Source organism: Microtus oregoni, unplaced genomic scaffold (genome assembly GCF_018167655.1).
Source record: "Microtus oregoni isolate MIOR12 unplaced genomic scaffold, Mior012 000011F_ref0000422, whole genome shotgun sequence".
NCBI lineage: Eukaryota > Metazoa > Chordata > Mammalia > Rodentia > Cricetidae > Microtus > Microtus oregoni.
Genome location: NW_024543070.1, coordinates 18,251,457 through 18,269,743, shown reverse-complemented (window position 1 = coordinate 18,269,743; position 18,287 = coordinate 18,251,457). Strand labels below are relative to the sequence as shown.

The 18,287-nt window shown below is 55.8% G+C and overlaps 1 protein-coding gene across 2 annotated transcripts in view; it reads left to right on the top strand.

The window, feature by feature from the left end:
- Nucleotides 1–692: 692 nt before the first annotated feature.
- The window catches only part of LOC121453484 (CXXC-type zinc finger protein 5), a 31,120-nt gene continuing 13,525 nt past the window's right edge, over nucleotides 693–18,287 (top strand). Inside the window, exon 1 of one of the 2 annotated variants that reach the window (XM_041660299.1) lies at nucleotides 693–1,010. The gene's annotated coding sequence lies outside the window, so the exon portion shown is untranslated. Of the gene's footprint in view, nucleotides 1,264–18,287 lie in introns of both variants that reach the window. The other variant, XM_041660298.1, reaches the window with a different exon arrangement.

The following is an 18,287-nucleotide window of genomic DNA, read 5'->3' as shown; positions in this document are numbered from 1 at the left end:
AGGGGACGTTGTCAAAGGGCAGAGGCACAGATGGAATCGGTGCAGAGACATGGGGGCTCAAATCAGCTGTTCCCACAAGGTACCTATTCTATTACACAGGGCTGAGATTTAGCTCTCTTAGCTGCTCATCTGTTGCTTTGTTTTAAGTACTATTTCAGATTCTCAGTTCATAGGCCACGGCTCTAGGAAAAAAAAAGAAGCCAAACGTCCTTTCTCTGATCAGTTTCTTTATCTGTGAAATGGGAACAGGACTCTTGCTCCTTTCTTCCGGTGGAATTAGTATCTACTGCATGCAGGAAAAGTGGTTTTGGGAGGGGTGCGGTCTTTGAACTGAGAGTCGGTGGACCGACAAACACCTGAGCTGGAGGGTGGGCAGCCAAACCCTCCCTCTCAATTCCTGTAGCTTGCTGCCCCAGGGAAGAGCTGAACAAGGGACAGAAGGTCGGTGGATTTTCCCCAGAAGGTGCGTCTCCATGTCCAGGCATCTCTTATAAAGGGGGTGGGGGAAATATTTATTTGTAAAGTTGCACGGAAAAAAGGTGAAACAGGGCTCGCGGGGGAGCCGAGCCTGGGCGGACCTCGCCAGGACGCTGGAATCGGGAGGCGCAGGGGCTGCGGCTCCAGCTTCACAGCCTGCGGCGTCCAAGTGGCCAAAGCGGCTCTGGGAGGGAGACCGCGGGAGGAGGAAGGGAATCCGAGGTGGAGGGGGGGGTGTGTGTGTGAGGGAGCCGCTAGTCCGGTCCGGGTTTTGCCGGCAGCCCCCGGGCAGCGTTCGGAGCTTCTGCCCGGGCGGGCGCGCGGCGCGGCGGCAGAGGCGGCGGAGCCTGAGCTGGGATGTAGAGGCGGCGGCGAGAGCAGGCGTCCGAGCAGAGCCAGAAGAGGAGAGCCTCGCCCCCGACAGCCCGACCCCGCGTCCCCAGCCTGTGCCTAGCCATGCGCGTCGCCTGCTGAGTCCGGGCGCCGCACGCCGAGTCCTCCGCCCGCCGCGCCGCGAGGCGCTGCGCTCCGGGGTGATTAGTTGCTTTTTGTTGTTTTTTAATTTGGGCCGCGGGGAGGGGGAGGAGGGGCAGGTGCTGCAGGCTCCCCCCCCCTCCCCGCCTCGGGCCAGCCGCGGCGGCGCGACTCCGGCTCTGGCCCCGGGCGCGGCGGGCGACTGGAGCGGAGCGCACCGCGGCGGTGCCCAGAGCGGAGCGCCGCTCCCCGCCCCGCCCCTCCCCCTCGGCCTCGCGGCGACCGTGGCGGCTCGGACGACTCGCAGAGCCGGTAGGTGTCGGGCCACGGCCCTCCCTCGGCCCCCCCGGGAGGCCAGCCCCCTCCCCTTCCCCGCCTCCCTCCCTCTCCTCCCCCGGGGCTCCGTGCGCGGCCGGGGCCGGAGTTCGCTCCAAGTCCGCGGAAAGTTTGGTGGCGCGGGTTCCCCCGAAGTTCAGGTGCGGAGAGCCAGGGATGGGGAAGGAGGGGTCGGTGTTTGGGAGGGGCGGGGGACGCCCGCAGCCTGAACCGCGGGGCCTGGGAGACCTAGCTCCGGTGATCGCTCGGTGGCCGCTGCTATATCCAAGCCTTCCCAAGCCGCAGTGTGCTCGGTCGCAGATCACTGAGTTCAGACAAAAAGAGGGGTTTTAGGGTCGAGGACGGCGGGCTGGGAGCGGAGGAGCGAGGCTGGAGCTCTCTCTGCGGGGGACGCTTCTTTCCCAATCACTGGTGCTCGCGGGCGCCTGGGGGTCCTCACCTCGCAGTGCAGGGCGGGTGCTGCGCCTGCGGGGGCGGCTGCTTGCAGATCTGCGGCGCGTACTCCCCGCATCAGACCCCGCTCGCTACCCTGTGTTTGTGGGCGACCGTAACTGCCCCGAGCGCCACGGACCACTCGTGGCCGTGCCTTCGACTTGGAAGAGGCGGCGGCCACTTCTGTGTGTTTCTCCTCGGCTCCTCGCCCCCGCTGCCTGCAGGGTGCCTGGCGGGCTGATCAAGTTTGACCTTTTTTTTTTTTCCCGTCAAAGTATATTACCCCCACCTCCGCTGGCCAGGCGGCCTCTCTTCTGTCCTCTACGGCCTTGGGGAGTCTCGGACTGCCTCTCCGCGTGTGCCCAGCTGCGTGCAAAGCCGGGGACGCAGAATGGGGGGGTGTTCCTCAGCTGCAAGGCTGCAGGGGGCGGGCATCCCAGGCTCCTGCCACGCTGCTTTGGCCCCGAATTTACCCCCGAAGTCCCGCCCGAGCCCCCTCCCTTTCGCATCCCTGGAGCCCATCCCTGGAGCCGGGGGCTGAGCCGCCGCGAGAGGAATGTGTTAATTTTCTGACTGGGGGGAAGTTGTCCTCGCCCGGAATGGGCTGTTTTCCGGCGGGGAGCGCGGGGTGCGCCTGGCTTTGTTTATATATAGGTCCGACCAAAAGTGAGGGACCCCGATTTTTAAGTAGGGAACCTGTCACAAGAGCTAGTGTGCAACGGAAGGAAGCAAGAAAAATTTCCTTTTTTTTTTCTCCTGAGGGAATCGTAAGGGGTGCGCAGAGTTGGGTTAGTGCCACGGGTTACAAGGAGGTACCATTAGATTTGGGGGTTCTGTAATGACTCATCTTGAAAGACTTGATCCCCCTAGTCTCCTGAGAAAGGGGGAAATGAAGGTTTGGCAGCCGCACCCTACTTTGCTCCCCGGGACCCTGGGTGGTCTGAGAGTTGGGTCCTCCAGTTGGGGGTGCCCAAAACGAGATGCGGATTAGGCCCTTGATCCCCACCTTTCCCTGTGCCCCCGCATAGTTTGCAGCCCTTGGTTTTGTAGTGTGCGGAGCCCTCCCTTGCCCGGCGGGTTTGCCCAGGAAGCGCTGGGGAAGGGGGCGTGTGATCGCTGGCCCTCGCCCCCGCCCCCGCCGGAGCCGCCCCAGGGCCGCCGGCAAACAGAGTCCCTTTCAAGTTTTCCGCTGGGGCCGCCTGGCGGGGGCTGCGAGCACGGTCGCTGCGGACTTGTTTGGAGCGCGGTTTGAACGCCCCGGCGCCACCTCAGCTGCCCCCGCCCTCGGCTTCGGGGTGTACGGTCCTAGTGTTGGGAAGCATTTAAATGAGATGGTTAGGGGTCGCCTGGGGGCCTACGCTTGGCCTGACCCTTTACCGAAAGACTCCTGTGTCCTGGCTTTAGCTGGAAAGCCTTCCCATCCCCTTTTTGAGAGCAGTGCGAGGAGGCTGTCCGCGGCTACTTTGCCTGTAACTGCATGGTGTTGATTTAGCAGTTCCTTAGATGAGAGTCAAGCTGGAGCTTGTTGGGGGGGGGGGGTAGTGGCTCGCTTTGCAGCTGTCACCTCCCCACTCAGAACGGAAATTGTCCTTCTCCTCAGGGAGGAGGGAGGGGGTGACAGTTTGATTTTTGCCCCGGAGAGGGGTGGGAACAGCTGAGGGAGGTTGGCCTCTGGATTCCCAGGCAGCCCGGATGGCTCTGTAGCCCCCCCCCACTCCTGGCTGGAGCTGGGTTCTCTAGGGGAAGCCCCTAGCCAAGCTTAAGTCCCCCCCCCCCCTTTTCCAAGGTGGTACAGAGGGCCCTCTGCGGCTAGGCCCTTGGCTGGCTGGCTTGTTAGTGCCTTATTTATGTGTCTTTGGGCCCGTTTTCCCAGCTCAGCAGGTGACCCTGGCCTGGGCCTCCTATCTCCCCTGTTGACTTACCGGAGGGCCAATGGCCTCCCCTTTATCACGTGAGGCCTGGAATGTCCACCCGGCTGGGCTGAGCTAGGCTGCATGGGGGAAGGGAAGGGGAGGGTTCTGAATCCATGGCTCAAACCCCTCGCCTGATATGTGCCCCGGGCTCCCATGGTGACCTCTCAGTTTTGCTGTTTCTTTTCTGATACCCGTTTGGCAAGTACAAAATTGGGGCCCATAGGAATGTGGGGCATGATTGTCTCTGTAGATGAAGTACCCCATCTTTTTAAGGTCCCCACCTAGTTACTCATGAGAGCATGCAATGATCTGGAAGACATCCCCGGAAGGAGTGAGAGAGCTTTGGACTGAGCTAAAGCCCATTGATTTCCAAGGGTGTATGGTGAAGTAGAGAACCGGAGGGATACAGGTGGGACAGACCTGGTCCTGCTCTTAGAATTCTGGGATGTGATCCTTTAGTCACAGCTAACTCTGCAGCGTTTGCTTTCACTGGTCCTGGGCTGATTTACCCGCTGTTATTACATGTGATTCGTTTGTTCATTCTCTGATGGGGAATAGAAGTTGCTGGTCACTTTGCCATTCTGGGGGTACCTATTCATTCTGCCTCTGTGGTCTAGAGGTGCAGCTGGGTGGAAGCTCTACCTTCCCGCTACCCTCTTACCCATGCCGCTTGATCTCATCCTGGGGCTGTGTGTGGCTGTGTGTGTGTGCGCGCGCGTACGAAGTGTCCTTGCCGCTTAAGTATATTAATAGTTAAACTCTCACTCATAGCTGGAACTCACCAGACCACAAAAAGCCTCCCCCGTTACTCACGCACTGCTGCCCAACAAGAATATCCCAGTAAAGTTTTTTTTTTTTTCTGCATTCTGGAACTTCCCCCTTACTCTGTCGGCCTCCTCGGTGCTGAGCCCACCTTCCCAGGCTGGCAGTGAGAAAGGACTGCCCCTTTAGAGACCCAGAGGCAGTGTCAGCTGACTACGATGGGGTTGTGTGGCACGGTGTGGATCTCCCGTGTGAGAACCTGGATGGTATGTCTATATCTTTGATCTGTGTGCAGAGTGTATCTGCCTGAGAATGTGGAAGTCTAAGATGGGTTATTTTGCGAATGGTTATGTGTATCTGCATTGTACATGTACATACATACACCTCATGCGCTTAAGTCTGAAATGGCATGTCTGAATGTTGGCCATGTCCCCTACATACTACGTGTGTGTTTGTGGGCACGCACGTTTGCTTGTGTGTGCATGTGTGCATATTCTTTATGTTTCAAGTACTTGGAATTTTGTAGAGTTTCGTGTTTGTATGTGTTTGTTTTGAGACAGGGTCTGACCTGGAACTTACTTTGTAAACCAGGTTAGCCTTGAACTCAGATCTGTCTGCCTCCCTAGTTCTAGGATTAAGGGTGTGCCCTACCACTCCTGGCTTCTGGTGTGTGTCTGTTTTATATGGGTTTTATAAATCCAGACGTGTTCACGCCTTAAGTGGTGTGACTATTGAAGCGGTAGGCATATTTGAGCTGGGGGGGGGCAGTAGTTAGTGGCTGGTGTCTGTCTTTTTTCTTTCTATATTACTCTGTCTGCCATTCTGACTTTCTGAGTCCCTCCCTCCCTGCTTGTGAAGCTTAAAACCTTTTCTGCTCAGTTGTGCCCCTCCCCCTCCCCGCAGTAACTGGGCAGCCTCCCGGTCGGCCTGCCTGCTGGGAGTTTTGGAAGCCTTGGAGGGAGACAGGCTGGGGCCGGGGTGACAGCGCATATCCACGGCGATGGCAGCCTGTGATTATAAGAATAAAAGGATTTTAAGGTCATGGGTGTTTTTTATGCTTCTCCCCTTTGCTGGAGCCGGTGGCAGCAGAGGTCTTTGGTTGTGTGTCTGCAGGTTAGAGTGTGTCCCTATGCAGGTAAACAGCAGTGTGTGTGACTTACCTGGGATCACAATCACGTGTGCACACGCATGAGCAGAGCCTGTGAGAGTGCCTGCCTGTCTGCCTTGACCTCTCATGAGAGACCTTGGGCTTGTCCTGGATTCTCCAGGGTGTGTGTGTCCCTGTTAAACTTCCTGCATCCCTCAGAGCTGAAACTTGGACAGTCTTCTAAGGAAGAGTGGGCTAGCCTCAAGCCTTGCTCACCTGTTTTCCCCTCGCCTAGTTGAATATTTCTTGCTTCGAGAGTAGCTGGACCCAGTTACCTGGGCAAGGCTACATCTTGGGGTGTCAGTGCCCCTGGCCCTGCTCCAGCCTCTGTAATTGCATTCTGCTGCCTAATCCCCCGCCAGCTCAATTAGATTGCAAATTCTTCTTCATTTCCTGCCTCTTGATGCTGGCCTCCCTCTGGGCTTGCAGGGATTGGGGGGTGGTGGGCAATCCCAACTTCCCTTCTACTAGCTCTAGGGACTCTGGGAGGGTGATTAGTTCCTGGTACAGTGACCCTAGAGCTAAAGTCAGGACCCTGGAGACCAGCAAGACAGGGTTCCACCAGCCCTTTTGAGCCAACTCTACTATCCCTCTGTCCAGAAATAGGTTGTCTTTTAGCGGGTACAGGGCTCTGTGTAGAATAGGCGGGTCCCTTTAGCCAGGCCCGTAGGCCATACCTTGACCATGGCCTCCGTAGGCTGCGCGCAGCTCCTGCCTGTCGCAGTTACTGCTCACTTAGCACAGAAGTTACCATTTAGTCTGTGTTTTTTCTTTTTCCAGACAGCATCTTGATCTTGGCTATACAGTTCAGGCCAACCTCAGACTTGCCGAGCCCCTGCTTCCTCTGCTTTTCCACATACTGGGATGTACGTTCCAGCGCTTCTAGCCATAGCCTTGTTTTTCTCTTTCCTGATAACTGTTCCCAGCCATAATGCTTTGGGGGGCTCATGGGACCCCCAAGGCCTTCTACTGGATCCCCAGTACCATCCCTGGACTTCACCCAGACAAGTACACATGAATGCCAGGACTACAGAGAGATCATTAGACCTGGCTGTGAGTCCTGGCCATTGTGACTGACTGTGTGACAATTTCTGCTAACCTGTTTTCTTACCTCTGAGGTAGGACAATAAGTGGCTACCTCACTGAGACCAGTTTCAGATTGAATACAAGGACTCAGCATGAGGGGGGACCTCAGACAGTCAGCAGTCAACATAAGTTGGGTTTTTGTCTTTGTTTTTTTTTTGTTTTGTTTTTTGTGGGTTTTGTTGTTGTTGTTGTTGTTGAGACAGGGTTTCTCTGTAGCTTTGGAGCCTGTTCTGGAACTCAACTCTGTAAACCAGGTTGACCTTGAACTCACAGAGATCCCCCCCCCACCTCTGCCTCCTGAGTGCTGGGATTAAAGGAATGTGCCACCGCTGCCTGGCTGAAATTGGCTCTTTTGCTGTTGGTTGGGTTGGATTTTGTTTTTTTTTTTTTTTTATTTTTGAGACTGAGTCTCTCTATATAGCCTTGGCTGTCCTGTAATTCACCATATAGATAGACCAGGCTGGCGTTGAAGTCACAGAAATCCACCTGCCTTTTCTGGGATTAAAGACGCAATAATGCCGCATCAGATTTGGTTTAGAAGTTGTCTTTTACAGCATCAAGAACTACTCCTAGTGAATGGGCGGGAGCATAGGGATCTCTTTTTTTTTTTTTTTTGTATTCTTATAGGGATCTCTAATATCCAGGGATGTCTCACCCTGGATGCATCATGTTCCCTGTCTGCAAAGTGGACCGAGGGGATTGGTGTACAGGACTCAGGATGCTGAGCCCCAGCAGGTTGCCACGTTATTTTATGTTATTTTTTCCTTCCTTTCTTTCCGCACATGAAGGCTGGCATGGGTAGAACAACATGGACATAGAGGGCAAGGGACTGGCCAAGGTCGTGAGGCTGGTAGTAGGGCCAGGGAATGGCCTGCTGGTTGCTGCATGGTGACTTGCTTGGACCCCCCCCCCGTGCCCCCCAGGGAAGAGGTGTCTACCCCTCTTCCCCCAGGAGGCACCATGGCAGCCACTGTGTTGACAGGCCTCCTGGCTTTCTTATTGGGGTGGTTAGCAGCTCAGGAAGGCTGGCCATACCCAACTCAGCCCGAGGGGGGAGTGAACTGCAGAGGGCTCTCTCCTGTCATTAATCCCCATGGTCCCTCCCACCCTCTGCATGTCCTCTGTTGGACAGGCTGTGACAGAGGTGGGGGCTGCTTTCAGCCTCAGGCTCCCCTATCTCTTACTGGCTAGTCTTCTGAATTCTCTGACCTCTGTCACTCACTGGCCTGGGCTCTTTAATATTTCATGGCCCTTCAAGTCGACCCCTGCCCCAGCCCACAGGGCCCCCATTGTCTGCAGCCCAAACATCTCTGTCACTGAGTTATTGACCCAGCCGCTGCCCCTACCTTCTCTGGCTGTGACCACTGCGACTACCCCTGTCTTTCCTTCTGCACCTCTACGGGTGACACCTACACCCACCCCTTCCCAGGACATCTCTGGCCGTCTCATCTGCTTTTTCTCCATTTTCCCTTTTGTTGGTCCCCCCCTTCCCAGTGGAACAGAAACCGTGGCAACTGGTCTGCCTGCCTGTCCTTGCGCCCTCCGCCCCTTCCTGCCCCCTCCTCTGGCTGGCTGGCTGGCTGGCTGGCGTGAGAGCTGGTTTTATTTATTTTTCTGTTTGTTTGGGAAGAGGGCAGTGGCAGCCCTGGGCCTGGCTGCAGTGCTCCGCTTAGAACCGCGGGCAGGCCGCCGTGCTGGCCTCCCAAGAATGCGACTGGGACGCCGTATTTACTCCTCTCCAGCTGCTGTGTTCAGCAGGGCAGAGCCAGGCCTGCCCAGTGGCCCCTGGGGAGCCTTGGACTCACTCTGTCCTGTCTGGCAGACCCCATGTGGCTTTTGGGGAGACCAATCCCTCCCTTGCCTCTGACCTCTCCTGACCTTCTCAGGCTCTCTTGGTCTGCCGTGCTGGAATGAGCCTACAGTGAGGGTACCAGAGGCCTAGTACTCAGCAGCCACTCTATCTTCTACCAAGGAGCCTAACCTAGGCCCGTAGTCTCCTGGCCAGAGCTATGAGAAACATCTTTCCAGCCTCTCCCTGCACTGGGCCTAGTCCCTGTCCATGCCGTAGTTCCTCGGCTTAGATCATGGGCAGGAGTGAGGAGGTGCCGAGCCAGAGTGGCCAGATCCCTCACGGCGCTCACACACTCAGGTGTGTGCACACGCAGCGTATGTGGTGAGACCTGCTTAGTCACAAGCCCGTGCTAGGTTGTACTTCCGGTCCTCGGCTCCCTCATTCATCAGTTGCTTGCAAGGTTTCTGAGCCTGCTCGTTGCTGGGCTTGCAAGTGGGATGTGGCGGTGACTCTTCCGTACCCCAGTACCCCAGTGCCTGGCACCGTGTGAGTGTTCAAGGGGGTAGCTATTGTCACATGATTAATAAAAACCCAGAGACAGAAACTGGGGTTCAATCTGAAAGTCAGAAAAGCAAAACAGCCACTGGCTCTTCTTACCTCTACCTCCGTTGGAAACTGCGATCCTGCCTCCAGGAATCCCAGGATGACACTGGGTCAGGCTCTGCTCCCAGTGAATATGAGAATGACGAACCCACCTTGAGCCCCACTGAGCGATGCATCTTTCTGGCCCTTTTCTGCTTTCTGAGGAAAGTGAGTTCGTGACAGGCTGTGAGGACCCTAAGGACAGCTAGAGTCGTCAGTGTGTGGTGGTTTTCTGCCCTTTCCACTCTGCCTAAATGTTTACCAAACATAGGTCTGGGTTTCTCCCACCCCACCGCCCCTCCCCCAATCCCATCATCCCAGCAGTGTGGGGGGGCTGACCCTTGGGTAAATGAATGAATGAACCGGCGGTGTGAGTGAACTTTCTCAGAGTACACTGCGATGTGGGGGTAGACAGGCTGGTGTGTAGACCCCTACTGGCTCTGTGAAGCATAGTGGTATGTGAGGTGCTGAGCGGCCGCAGACCAGGGACCTGCTGGGCAGAACCAGTGGGCAAGTCCTATCTTCTCCTTGGACCTCACTGTTTCTGTCTGTCAACTGGGCTCCAACTTGGAGTCTTTTTTTGGCTACCTACCAGCTGGCCTCGACTGCGGCCAGCCCCAGGAGGTGAAGGGACTGTGGTGGGAAGCAGGAACCAGTGGGTGGCGAAGACAGGGAGATAAAGCCAGGAGCTTGGCTTGGAACCTGAGAAGCAGAGAGGCCAGTGTTGACCTGATGTGGGCTGGGCCCTCCTTTGGAGGAGGGAGCCCAGGCGCGCGTGTGCACGTGCGCGAACACACACACACACACACACACATACACACCAGCCACCAACTCTTGCTCCTCCACAAGCTCATTTCCTGACATCTGTGTCGTTAGTGGCCCTGTGTGCCAGGAGGTGGCCTGTCCCCTTGGGGTTAGACTGGTTCCTCCCCCAGCCCATAGTATGCCCCAGCTTTATGTCATTTCCTGTTGACCCTGATACAAGAAACTCAGTCCCCTCTCCAAAAGCTAGGTAGGAGATTGGTTAACTGGCCCAGCATAGGAGATAGAGGTGGGCTGGATACAGCCCCTCCCAAGGGCTGCCAGATCTTGGCAGTCTAGAATTTTTAGTGATAGGAGTCTAGAATCATAGGCTGCTTGCAACGAAAGGATGTTTTAAGTCGGGATTTATGTCGTGTTGGGATTCTAGAATCACCAAGGAGTGGGTTTTGCTGCAGGAAGGAAGCAGAACGGCCGTGCTTCAATCTCTTGTTTGATGATAGAGAACACGGGTGTGGGGCTGAGGGCTTTCCTGAGGTCACAGAGCCTGGAGACCTCAAGTGACATGAGCCTATTCCTGGGACTGAAAGTCCAGATCCGCATGTAGTGGGCTTCGGGCCCAGTCAGGCAGCAAGGGGCTGTGGCTGGCCTTCAGGCACAGGAGGGGTCCTCCCTGTGGCAGCCTGCCGCCTGCTGCCCACGCTTCCCGAGGCACCAGCGTGAGGAGGAAATGCAGGCTGTTGCTTCCAGTGACAGCAGGCAGGGCCGGGCGGCTTCCCAGCTCCCCCTCTGACTCATGACTGCCTGCAGCTCCCCTCCCCTGGGGTCCTCAGCAACTCCATCTGTGCAATGGGGAGAGGAGACTGTGTCCCACAGTATGGTTCACAGCAACAACGGGCACTGTTAGGTGGCAGCGTGGTCCAGAAGGCCTTCCAGCACTGAGAGGATTCCTTGGAGTTTACTCTGGGCTCCCCAGCAGCCTGGGGAAGAGGTGACAGGGTTCCTGAGCAGAAAATGTAGGTTTATGGGGTAGATAAGGGAGGATTCTCTCTCTCTTTCTTTCTCTCTCTCTCTCTCTCTCTCTCTCTTTCTCTCTCTGTTTGTTTTGTTTTTCGAGACAGGGTTTCTTTGGAGCTTTGGAGCTTGTCCTGGAACTAGCTCTTGCAGACCAGGCTGGCCTCGAACTCACAGAGACCCACCTGCCTCTGCCTCCCAAGTGCTGGGATTAAAGGCATGTCCCTCCCCCCCCCCCCCCCGACTCCCCCGCCACTCCTGAATATCTTTCAGGATGAGATTGGATGGTAAACCTGCCCCTCCCGCTAGGTGGGAGGAGCCCCTCCTGACCGGTATGTCCATCTGTAAAATGGAGCACATGTTATCCCACAAGGGCCAAGTCAGCATCTCCACTGGATATGTGTTGGGTGCTGGGGACTCTTAAGTCAAGTGGCACATATCCCAGGGAGAAGGGGATTCTTGGCAGCAGAAATGGCAGGGAGGGGGGTGACTGGGTCACAGGGAGAGTAGAAGGAGCTTGGCAGCTAGGCTGTGGCTAGAGGAAAATCCCAGCTGCCCTCCCAGGAAGACCCAGGGAGCTGGATGGGAGGCAGTAGGGGGCAGACTTGGCCTCCCTCTGGCCCCCCTCAGGTCTACATGGAGTCATCCCAGCCTGGCAGCTGGTGGGTGTGCCTCTCACTGCAGGAGAGCTGGAACGCACCCTTCCATGCTCTGTAAGGGGGGCTATGACTGCCAAGAGGGGTTGGGCCCTCATCCAGATTTCAAAGCTTCTGATGCCCTCAGCTCTGTCCTGAGCTACTACCTGGGGTGGGGGTGGGGGGCTGGCAGGTGCTCTTTCGTTGGCCCAGGAGAATGGGAAACCCCTGGAAGGGCCTCCTGGGATGTTGGGGAGGCAGTAGGGATGTAGGCAGTTGCCACCCAAACAGACTGGCTTGCTTGAAGTAGCCTCCCTGTCTCCCATGGCCAGGGCCGGGGACTGGGGTTAATGTGAGAATTGACACTGGTCTCTCCTGCCCTTTTATTTTCCCCAACTGTCCACCAGACTGTAGGCTCTGGTCTCTTCCCATCCCTGGCTACGTCTGCAGAACCCCCTGGGAAGATGGGGAGGAGGCACAGCGGGCTCAGAACAGCGGGCGCCTGCTCAGCCAAGTATTTTGCAGGAGCTGTCAGAGACAGACAGGCACGTGGGGAATTCAGTGCTTGTGGGGCTGGGGGAAGCAGCGGGTGGGCAGAGGGGAGCTGCCTCCCGGCCTGCTGAACCCTGTGGCGATGACTGACCCCCCCACCCCAATACCAGAGCAGTGTGGGTTTGGTGATGTGCTGATCCTATCCAGGGTCCAAGATGGGAAAGGCTCTCCAGCTGAAGTTAAGATCCAGACAGGAATTTGGGTTGTGCCCGACTGTCGCCTCCAGGAAATAGCACGCTCGCTCTCTCTCTCTCTCTCTCTCTCTCACACACACACACACACACACACACACACAGCGTGGCACAACTTGTCTTCTCGCCAAAGTCCGGTTGGGTAGATTGGAAGAGATTAGTATTGCCCAGTCTGAGCAAGGAAAAGGCAGATTGGGGGAGTAGTCTTTAGAAGCTTAAAGTTTATATTATGGGGAAGGAACCTCTCAGGCTTTGTAACCACTGTGCTAAGACCCCAACTTAGTTGCTTTTGTGAAATCTCCTCAATAAATCCTGCAAGGCAGGATGGAGCCCAGAGCTGAGTAAATACTTGATTTTTTTTTTTTCACAACTAAGACCCAGAGAAGCATTCACTGGCCCAAGGTGACTGCCTTCCCATCTATCCTTCCCTCTGTCCCCATGGGGGTGGAGCCAATGAGAAGAGGTGAGCTTTGGGGTTTGCTGGGGTGGGGTGGGACTAAATTTAGTCATCGATGCGTAGCCTCTGGGAGCAGCTGTTAGTGCAGAGACAGAGGCCTGAAGCTGCATTTAGTCTGGACAGAAATATCCTATCACCCACCCACCCACGGCTTGGGCAGCCAGGCTGTGGGCTTTTTCCCTGAGGGGCAGCTTGCCTGGGCCTGGCGACCCTGCAGGGCAGGCAAGATGACCCGATAGGCTTTTCCCAGATCAGGTTTCTATGAAACAGGAACCGCAGCCGGAGACTGGACCGTGGGGGCCAGGGCAGCCAAAGCCTGGGGGGCCAAGAACGCCTCTCTGGCCTCCCTCTCCAGCTCCTCTGCTGATGCAGCCCTCCCCTTCTCAGAGGCCTGGGGAAGCAGCAGGTTATTTATCAAGCCAGCCTCCCCGCCGCGCGCCTGCCCGCGCCTCCTCCCCACTCTTGTGCTGGCGGCCATGAGCCCAGCAGAGCAGGGTGAGCTGGGCGGGCGGGTGGCGAGATTAGCTCAGGAGACGTGAGTCACCCCATCCCCAGCAGCAGGCAGACACACACAACACAGCCAGGGACATGGTGTGTACAGCTTCAGCACACCTAATGCCGCGTGCCTCAGCATGACCCACAGCCACACATGCTCCAGACTCAGTTACATATGTGTGGGGAGCTCAGTAACACCCAGTCCTGGTCAGTTCTGGTGCACATGCATGCCGTTCAGGCTCAGGCAGTGGTCTGTAGGCCTGGCTCACACCTTTCTGAGGCTGCAGGGCTAAACCAAGACCACCAGCAGCATTGCCTGTTCCGTACACCTGCACACACACAAGACTGCTCATCCCTGTTGAGGCTTACACTCGAGGCCTTTAATCCCAGCACTCGGGAGGCAGAGGCTGGTGGATCTCTGTGAGTTCAAGGCCAGCCTGGTCTACAAAAGCCAGTTCCAGGACAGGCTCCCAAGCTTCAGAGAAACTCTGTCTCAGGGTGGGGGTGGGGGGGTGGGGAAGACCTCCCCTAGGTCCTGTTGTCTTCCGAGTCTGTGAGGTAGGGGTGAAGGAGTGCTCTCTCCATCATTAGGCTGCTGTGGTCCTATTCGGGGGTCCAGTTACCCTCATCATAGAGAGCTGCAGCTCAAGCCGAGGATACCAGGAGAGGTAGGCTAGGAAAAGAGGCAAAACAGCTGGGAGGAGGAAAGGCTGGAGAAGGAGTGCTGTGGAAAACCCATTTTTCCAGGAGCACTGAGTGGCCAGCTCTCTCCCCATTCACAGTGGGGTCTGTGAGAGATGGGAGCATCCCAGGAGCTGGTGGAGGAAGGACACCTGGCACAGTGAGCTGTGTCCAGAGAGTCTGTCCTTCTGCTATCCTGGCATTCACTTTACTCTGTCCCCTGGGTTCCTAAGACTCTTCATACGGTGCTCCCCCTGCTAGCACTCCGAGATTTGGTATTTAGCCACACCTCTTAGTCTGCATGGTACTGGGCTGACAAGAGGGCCTGGGCTGTGAGGTTGGCAGTGTGCCTGCAGTGGTGTCTAAGCCTTAGCTCCGTTGGGGCCAGAGCTTGCCGTCCCTCCCACATAGAACTAGAGACAACCATTTTCCATACGAGAAGTGAGAGAATTGAGCTTGGGTGGACGTGGCCTAGTAATCATGAGGGCATCGACACCACTGTCCAGTACTTCTACAAATCATTTGGGGTGCAGCAGGCTCCCACCTCCCAGTCTCCTCTATATTGGATGGTCTATATAAGTCTGAGAAGAAACAGCAGCAGTGATCACCTAGAGAACTGGATTTCTCCCTAAGCTGGAGGCTTGGATTTTGGCTAATATGTGCGGTGTCATGTCCCAGCTTTATTTGTTTTGTTTTTCTTGAGATCTTGGCTGGTCTTGAACTCAAGTATGTAGACCAGGCTGTCCCCAAACTCACAGAGATCTGCCTACTTCTGCTTCCCAAGACCTGGGGTTAAAGGTGTGCACCACCACACCTAGCCTGCCAAGTTTCCTGGCTTCATCTTTGTCATCTATAACACAAACCAAGTCCCATCTGTGTATTAAAGCTTTAGTGACGCGAGAGCTAAGGTCGCGAACACAGCTCATGCCTGGCTCCATTGAGCCATGCTGGGGCCAGTGAGCCTGTCTGCTCCTCCAAAAGCTAGCACTTTTCTGGAGGTTGCACTCCTCAAGAAACATCCTTAGATTGCCTTGGACACAGGCCCTGTCTGGAGCTCTCCTCAGATGAAGGCAGCTGAGTGGCCGGAGGCGGGGACGTGAGGGTTGGGTTCAGAGCAGGAGAACATGAGGCTGTAGTCCCACAACCACTGATATAGAAGTGCCAGCATAGGATGGGCATGGAAAGGGTGACCATAAGTGTAGGTGGGCTTTCCCTGTGGTCAAAAGAGGCATGGGCCCAGCCAGCTGGTACTGCCCTCCTAGTAACTTTCAGACTAAACCACATGCTTATCTATCTCCTGGGGTTTGCAGGTAGAGGACAGGAACTGCTGGGGTGGGAGGAGCAGAAGATAGGTATGAGGGAATTGGCAGCTCAGAGGAAGTCTAGGGCCTTGGTCATCCAATACCCATGGCCTGAGCAAGTGATAGCTGCAAAAATAACAAGGCGGCCCCATATCAGGACTTCAGGTATGTGGTCTGCAGGCCCCAGGGCGTTGGGCCTGTGATTTGCTGTATTCCAGACTAGGGTTTGAGCTCAGCAAGCCTCAGCCGCTTATCTGGGATCTCCCAGACTAGATCTAGACAGAACAGGGTCAGGAATCCTGACTCCTAAGCCCAGCCTGTACTTGTGCCTTCAAGAGGAGGTACCCTTCTCCGCCTCAGAATCACAGGTATCGAGTAATGCTTGCTGGTGACCCTTTGGACCTAAGTAGAGTGTGCACCCCCACAGGGTGTCCCTGCTGACAGGTTCTGAGAAATGTCAGCACTACACTTGAACCACCTAGGGGGTCCTTTTCTTTTCTCTGGGAAACTCAGAGAGTGGTCGCGAGGTCCTTTAAGCAAACATTTCCATTTGTGTATACAGGGGCAGTCATGAAAACACGACCCTGTCCCCCATCCTCTTGTTTGGTTTACCACTTAACCAAACAGTGCCCCAGACTCCACATGACCATTGGGGGCTCCCTAAAGCTTCCCTAAGTTAGGTTGACCTGGTCCCCACCTCAGATCATTTCCTGCTTTTGGTCGGTGTTCCTCTGAAAGGCCTGACTCTTCCTGCCCATTTTGAAGCGGAAGACCCTCTCGGGTGCCCTGTGCCACCTCAGTTTCCAGAGCTGCTGCTTTCCTCATGTTGTCAAAGAGACCTGGGGCAGCAGAGTGGACTCTAGCATTGGCCAACCAATATTTATAAAAACCTTCACCTTTGCTGCCCAAGCTTGGGTGGCCTCGGCCAGTCACTACCCTTGTCAGAGCCTCAGTATCCCTACCTGTGAAGTGGGAGAGCCCTTGTCTTTGGGCCCCCGTGAAGCTGAACAAGATGGTGTTAACAGAGTACCTTGCTAGACTCTCATAATTGGTGGTAACTCAGCTCCCTCCCCCAGCCCTGGTTTCTGTCCCTCCAGCCTTGATCTTGAGGATTCTGGGAAGGGTATGGTGCCAGTCTGCTGGCTCAGCCGGCTTGGCCACTGACCTTCAGAGCGCCCAGGCTGTCAAGGCTGCCTGACTGCCTGTCGGTTGGGTGGCGGGGAACGCCAGCCAGCTCCTTCCTTGCCTGACGCCACCCGCCCCTGCTCCCACACTCCTCTCTCCCTCTCTGCGCCTGTGTGTGAGCTAATTAATCTCAGCCCCTTTGGGAAATTAGACCGCAGCCGCCTTCTCAGCCTCATGGAGCCTGTGCTGCTACTGGGCCAAGACCTGCTATGTTTGGGGCACTGAGGTGGAGGTGGGGGTGGCAGCAGCAGGATGAACTCAGCAGGACACGGGTCTCTGAGAACCCTTCACTTTTGGTGAGGGTCTCTGGCCTTAGTTCCTCCCTTCTCAGAACAGTTTTTGTAAGGACAGCAGGCAAACTCCCTGTTACAATGAAACCAAAGCCTGTGTCCTTTTCAACCTGGCTCCAGGTTGTCATGGCCATCCTTACCCTGGGTTCTACCTCAGCGTGGGGTCATTCTCTTCCTTTCCCAGCTAGGAGGCTGATGGAGACAGATGTAATTATGGAATTTTGCTTGGGAAATTAATTTGAAAAAGTTAATTAATTGGTGGTTCCGGAGGTGGCAAGCTCCACGCCCGGCTGGCCTTGCTTACGTCAGTGCTGACCCACTGGAGACATGCAGCTTGCTGGGCAAGCTGGGAAAAGGGACCCCAGTGACCCCACTAGACAGCCCTGTGACAGGTAGGTGGATGGGAGCAAAGGGCACTTGTGTCCTGGCCCATGGTGGGTCCCTGGGCTGCTGAGGGTAACTCTATCCTAAGGACTCCCGCTTGTCTGTGCAGTAGTGGCCTTTGTCTGCTTCCATGGGACACCGATCTCAGTTCCACAAGTGTCCACTTCCTCCAAGAGTGGCATGGTTGTACCATCTAGTAACCAGAATGTTAAGCTAGAACTCCAGCAAGATAGAGCAGAGACTAGCCTAGTCTTGTCCCAAGGAATGAATACCTCAGCACCTGTCCTGGGAGAGTGGGTGAGTAGTACGCAGAACAAAGTCACCTCCCCCCCACAGCCTGTCACCCCAATGCCATTTTACTTTCTGCTGCTGTCCCATCTACTTGTCAAAGGACACAGTTGGAATGAGCCAGGCGGCCGGCAGCCCTGTGCGCGCCATAATAGAAATCTCCCTACATCTTCAGGTCTCCTGTCAGGCCACTGACCACATGCTTCGGTTGGACTGAATTCTAGTTTCTGAGGACATGTGGGGCCTCTTTGCCTGGAAAAGAGAATGATCAGGGATGGGACATGTGAGAAATTGAGGATACTCCTTGCCCTGCCCCTATTACCGGAGTGTACCCCGAGCTGTATAATCTTGGGCGAGCCCCTTGTTCTCCCTAAGCCTTACTTCCCTCATCTGGTTGCATATTCTGAAAGCTGTGGAAGGGTCTAGACAGGTGTAATCAGCCAGAAGTGTTTTCTCTGCCTCCTAGAGGCAGGCTAAGTGGGGGAGCAGGGAGTCCTCCGGGGCTCTGCTGCTCACACACGAACACACGCGCACGCACGCACGCAGAGTTTTGGAGCAGAACCTGGTATACATGGTGCAAGAGGAGATGATGTCTGTGAGCTGGAAGGGGTCCCAGACCAAGCAACTAGGCCACAGTCCTGAACCCGGGAGGTGGTTAGCCTGGTATGTACTCCTTCATTTCTAGAATTTCTAGGGGCCTGCAGTGACTTTAGTGTTGAGAGATGGCTCTGTAATTAGGGGCATTCCTCTCTCTTCCAGAAGACCTGGGTTCAATTCTCAGGGCCCATATCAGCTAACAACCACCTGTATAACTCCAGGCCCAAGGGATCCAAACCCTCTGGCCTCCAAGGGTGCACGCACGCATGCACACACACACTCCAAATCTTTAAAATCATGCTGGGCATAGTGCTTTCGTCCCAGCACTTGGGAGGCAGGGGCAGGCAGGTCTCTTGGGTTTGAGACCAGCCTGGCCTGCATAGTGAGCTCTGAGATG